This window comes from Parasteatoda tepidariorum, chromosome 2 (genome assembly GCF_982258835.1).
Source record: "Parasteatoda tepidariorum strain Cologne lab strain chromosome 2, Ptep-v5.0, whole genome shotgun sequence".
Taxonomy (NCBI): domain Eukaryota; kingdom Metazoa; phylum Arthropoda; class Arachnida; order Araneae; family Theridiidae; genus Parasteatoda; species Parasteatoda tepidariorum.
This window is the reverse complement of record NC_141756.1, coordinates 19,291,556-19,297,629: the sequence shown is the minus strand read 5'-3', so window position 1 is coordinate 19,297,629 and position 6,074 is coordinate 19,291,556. Positions and strand designations below refer to the sequence as shown.

Sequence of the window (6,074 nt, the reverse complement as noted above, 5' to 3'; positions counted from 1 at the left end):
AGCCTAACTAAAGCAAAAGATAATTTTAATTCCCCCCCTTAATTATAATAAGTTTGGATCATGGATAAGTTTTATAAGATTTAAAATTCTAGGGAGATGCTTGTATGAAATGCTAAGGTGTTGTTTGTATTCTTAAATTGATAACTATAATTATACAGAGTATCTTAAATGAAAATCTAAACATACCATATTTAGAGAATTATAGATTTTTACCTTTGCCAATTTTTTAGTATTTCCAAAACATTTATAAGGATTTTTAATAAAAATCAGAATCTAAGTGAGACAAAAAAGAAAAAAAAGTATGACACACTTTACACAAACAATAAAATACAAAAAATTTTATTAAAATAAAATTCAAAACTCTTTCAAATTTACATATAATTTTTGTCGTTTTCTTCCCATTGTAACTGTGATTAAATGAACATTGAATAGGATGACATGAAAATATTAAAAATGAAATAGTGAAATCATTTTAATAATAATAATAACATATAATCATTTACAAATAAAATGCTTAGTGTATAATTAAGCAATATTTTCACAAAAGCTCTTGTCACATAATTAAAAAAAAAATTTTTTTTTTTCACTGAATCCAAAAATCGAAATTTCTTTTTCTATCTTAATCCTTCTTTTCCCATTTTTTTGTCTATGATGTAAGTATTTTGTTGCTGATCTTGCAATCAAAATCTGAAAATAAACAAATAAAAAATTAGAAATAAAAATTAAATACAACTTGTCACCTCAATTTTTAGAGAGGTTTATTTCAACAATTAGCGAGGTTTTAGGAACAAGTTTTAATTTATTTGTGCAATAAATAATGTAGAAAAACATTAAAATCTTACGTGATCAACAATATTTTATACACGTGAGTTTTGTAAAAAAGAATTTCAGAAACTTATCTGGCACAAAGTTTCTGAACAGAAACCTTTTCCCACCCTTTAACTTTCAATTGGAGGACCATCACATAAGTCGAGATACTGTTTTGGTATGGACACCATTCCCAGATTGGAATAGATGCACATAAATTAAACTATTTCGAAAAGTCCTTTAAATTATTTTCGAAAATTAATGCAAATTTTAAAGTTAAGAGTGTTAGTCCCAAAAATGTAATTCATTTGAATAAAATGCCTTTTTTTCGTCCAATTTTGATTTCAGGAATTTGGTTAGATGACAGGTCAAATTTTTGGACCCCTTAACATTAATATTACATTTTCAGAATTTCACCTTCATTAACAGGGCGTACTATAAGTTTTAGTTCTCAAGGACCATTCGACCAACTTCTTTCATATTTTCGACTTTGTCATTAAAGAGTTCAAAAAGTTTTTGACCTAATTTTTTCAGTACAATTGTCTTTGGTTGAACAAGTTTGACATTCGTGTGGAAAATATTCGAAAATCATATTACTAATTCTAGAGAGATGGTAAAATAAGTTAAAAGATAGGTTAACAATCAGTCTCCTAGCCAAACTAGTGAGAAGACCATATATTTTCAAATTGCTGATCTCTCCCCCCTCTTATATTTTTGTCGGTTCTAAAATCCAAAGATTTCAACAAAAAGGAAGCCTATTTATTAAGATAAAGTGCTTTTTTGTGTTACATTTCATTTTCTTCACCATATTATTCACCAAATTTAATTCGAGTAACCAATGTGAACCTTTTAATCCATTTACATTGTTTTTCGCGAAAATTCAATCACTGGAACAAAGGTTTTCTGGGTGTCCTGTTACTAATTTTGCGAATTGTACATAGAATAAGGGAGCAATACAGTAATTTATTTAAAACTTTGATGAAAACATTTTGCTGTCTTCGTACTTGACATTATACACACTTAATTACGCAGAAATCTGTACCTGTGAGCTAACTAGCAACGCGTTTGGCGCAAGAGGAATATGCTTGTACAATTGGCACCCAACCATTCACCTGTTTGACTAAATTTAAGACTTAAGAGAAAATATTTTGCAGCATTATTTATGTTTCATAAATTTTTAAATTTTTATTTTAAAAATGGTGTATTGTCACTTAAGACTCACTACCATATTTTTTTCATTACTAGATATCTCTGAATATATTTTATTCTAAAATAGCTTTTTTTTTATTCAAATATATTCTTCTCAAAATTAACATTTTGTAATTTTTAAGAATGCTCTTACATAAAATGTGTTATAATTTATTAATTAGTACTTATAATTTATTAATTAGTACTTATATGGCTAACAGTTTGACATGAAATGTCTTGATTACAAAAAATATGAAAACAGAAAAAAAAAAGAATAGTATTAATACATTAAGCAAAAAATCAACTTACTCATTTTCGGCAACTTCTCTTGTGAAGCTTAGTCTGCTCGGAAATAGAGACAAAATATGATTCAAAATCCTAGAAAAAAAAATCCATTATTTATCTTCAGAATTACTCAAAGTAAAGAATTATTTTCTTTAATTTGATCATACAAAAAAAAAAAAAAAAAAAAAACATTGGTATACTTTTTTTCTTTTCTTTTCTGTAAACAAGAAAATTAAAAACTTTAATTTTTTTTTCAATTATTGAATTTTTATTTGTCAAAAGTAATCATAGTAGTTCAAAAGGTAGATCTCAACGTAATAATCATTTAGCAATAGATATTAATTTAGTAATAGTATTAGAATAAGATTTTATTTTCAGAACTATATAGAGAGAGAAATGAGGTGATTGAAAAATAAAAATGAAAATTAAGAAAAGAATATATAAAAATTATGATTTTTTTTAAAATTGCTTATATCGTTGCGGATTTTTTCCCTCTCTTTATGGAAAACTTCCCGTTGAGTTTTTAGTTAATAACATTGAATAACAAATTTATGCATAACTAAATATTTTGTATGCATAATTTTCCTTCCGATTTTACTTTCTCCATTAATTTGGTAATAAAAAATGAGTAATAAATTTACAAATTCCCTTATAAAACTATTCTAGAAAAAAGTTGTTAAAGTTGTTTTTAGAAGGAAAGCATCATCTATTTCGTACTGTATGCCTATTTATTTCGAGAACGAGTTGTGCTAATTTAGTACGAAAGGACACTTTTAAGTACAAATGAATGTCTGGTCATTCTCATAAAACTAAGAAAATTTATAAACAATCCTCTTTATTGCTTGAAAACTTTAATTTATCCTAGGAACTGTCAAGTAGAGACAAAACTATTTTAAAATTAAAGTTAATGTAACTAAATAAAAAGAATAACTGAAACAATTGAATGTGCTGTTGATTTCATAGAATAATTAACTGAATAATTAAAAAATAATGTCTTACGTTTTCTTTTTCATCTGCCCGCTTTCTTTTACGTTGACGTTTACTAACCTGAAAGAAAAACAAGTGTTAAGTGAGAATTATACAAGATTTTTTTAAAAGAAAAAGTAATTTTAAATGAAAAACATTTTTTTTTAGAAATATCTTCAAGGTATTATTGAAACTGGTTTTTAAAAAGTAAGATCAAAAGTATAGATATTTATTTTAAAAAGTATTATAATTATTTTTTAAAAGTATTTAAATTTTTATGTGTAAAATATTTTAATATATTTTCAAGAAAGAAGTTTTAAATGAATTACACTAGGAAACTAATTTTTTTTTTACCATTTAAGCAAATACTTCATCTTGACTAATTTTGGTGTTGGGTTTCCTAATTTGAAATTAGATTTGCTTCGAAACGTATACTTTTTAATGATATTTTTAGCCTACTTTTGTCGACGTGTACAAAATTGAAAACGTTGCAATTAACATGGAGTCACATAAATGTTCAGCAAACTTCCGGGAGTGCTATCAGGATAAAAACTGAATAAAAGCCCATTCCCGAAAACGGTGATGGTGTGTGGCGAAAGGCGCAACCCCTATTATTATCTGTTCAGAAGCATACGAGGAAACATCACATATTAGAGAAATCGCCCCTAGCTGCACATGATGACATTTCCGGGCATGTGTTTGTATTATGTAATTTTAATCCTGATAATGGGCCCTAAACCTCCTAGAAATTCATTTAAACACTTGTTACATATAACGCTTTAAAACTTGAACATTACGACAAAACATAGACTAAAATGTAGTCTGTACCGATGTGTGTAAGAAAAAAAATGTACCGATTGCCGATTTAAAATAAGCGATGCGAAGGTATACAAGATGTGTTAAATAAATCTGCTGCAACTGAAAAAACGAAACATTTGTTTCCTTTTATTATTAAGAAAAAAGTTTGCTTGAGTTTCTTAACAAAATTATTTATTATTTGATAGAAAGTCAGTATTAAATTTACAAAAACAAGAAAATCGAGTGTATATGTTGTGCAAGAATGATTTTTTTAAAAAATAAACTGTTGCTTAATGATAGGTATAGGTAATTACCATAGCATCAATGAAATGAAATATAGATTTTGAATTTACTATGCACACACATATATTCATATACACTTAAATATATACAGTGGTGAAACACTGTTGCTTGAAATTATCTATATTTCACTTAAATCATTGAAAAATATATGTTTTTCAATATGAGGTAAAAAAAATTTTAATACTTGTTGAGCTAAAAACAAGTATTAAAATTTTTTTTATTAATCATTGATTTTTCAATATTTATCACGCTATAAATATATTTGCTAATCTACTAAACCAATTCATTGTTAGTAATGTTATCATTTTAAATTCAGTTCTATACAGTTATCTTTTGACAATTCTTACAAAACCAAATCATAATCGTAACTATAAAAAATTATATAATCATGTCATGCACTTACATTAAAAAATATGAAATAATTTTTTGAACTTACCGATTTGGTCAACTGTTCGGCGTTTGGTCGACTAGTTAGCTCAAATACTTCCGGTTTTTCAGCAAATTTCTAAAAAAAAAAGAAAGTTAAAACATATTATTAACTTATTTATATTTTTTTATATACATATTTACATTTTATCATCAGTATTAAAACATTTTTTTTAAAAATTTGTGACTCCAATACGTCTTTAACGCTGTGACAGGTGTTTTTAAAGTATGTAATAAAGATCAAGGACTATCTTGCATGTAAAAACAAAATGGATAAGTCTTTTCTAATATTATTATTTGAAATGCATGTCTTAATTGCTGAATTGTAACTTCCAAACACAATCAGATTCCCTTAAAATTTATGTACAGTAATGTTACCATTTTAAATTCATTTCAGATATCTTTTGACAATTCTTACAGAACCAAAATATTACTATATAAAAAATTATATAATCATCTCATGCACTTATATTAAAAAATATTAAATAATTTTTTTAACTTACCGATTTGGTCGACTGTTCAGCATTTGGTTGGCTGGTCAGCTCAAATACTTCCGGTTGTTCAGCAAATTTCTAAAAAAAAAGAAAGTTAAAACATATTATTAACTTATTTATATTTTTTTATATACATATTTACATTTTATCATCAGTATTAAAACATTTTTTTTTTAAAATTTGTGACTCCAATGCGTTTTTAACGCTGTGACAGGTGTTCTTAAAGTATGTAATAAAGATCAAGGACTATCTTGCATGTAAAAACAAAATGGATAAGTCTTTTCTATTATTATTATTTGAAATGCATGTCTTAATTGCTGAATTGTAATTTCCAAACACAATCAGATTCACTTAAAATTTATGTACAGTAATGTTACCATTTTAAATTCAGTTCTATACAGATATCTTTTGACAATTCTTACAAAACCAAAACATAACTATGAAAAATTATATAATCATCTCATGCACTTACATTAAAAAATATGAAATAATTTTTTTAACTTACCAATTTGGTCGACTGTTCAGCATTTGGTTGGCTGGTCAGCTCAAATACTTCCGGTTTTTCAGCAAATTTCTAAAAAAAAAAAAAAAAGTTAATACGTATTAGTAACATATTAATATTTTTTTATTTAAATATTTACATTTTATCATCAGTAATAAAGCACTTTTTTTAAAATTTGTGACTTCAATGCGTCTTTAACGCTGTGATAGGTGTTCTTAAAGTATGTAATAAAGATCAAGGACTATCTTGCATGTAAAAACAAAATGGATAAGTCTTTTCTATTATTATTATTTGAAATGCATGTC

At 25.7% G+C, this 6,074-nt stretch overlaps 1 long non-coding RNA gene across 1 annotated transcript; it reads right to left on the bottom strand.

The window, feature by feature from the left end:
* Window positions 1–394: 394 nt before the first annotated feature.
* Window positions 395–5,702, bottom strand: LOC147814569 (uncharacterized). The gene is made up of 6 exons (XR_015431210.1): window positions 5,667–5,702; window positions 5,277–5,345; window positions 4,784–4,852; window positions 3,280–3,327; window positions 2,305–2,373; window positions 395–687 (listed from the first exon to the last, which is right to left on the bottom strand). It is a non-coding gene; the product is annotated as an uncharacterized LOC147814569 (long non-coding RNA).
* Between the last annotated feature and the right edge of the window lie 372 nt (window positions 5,703–6,074).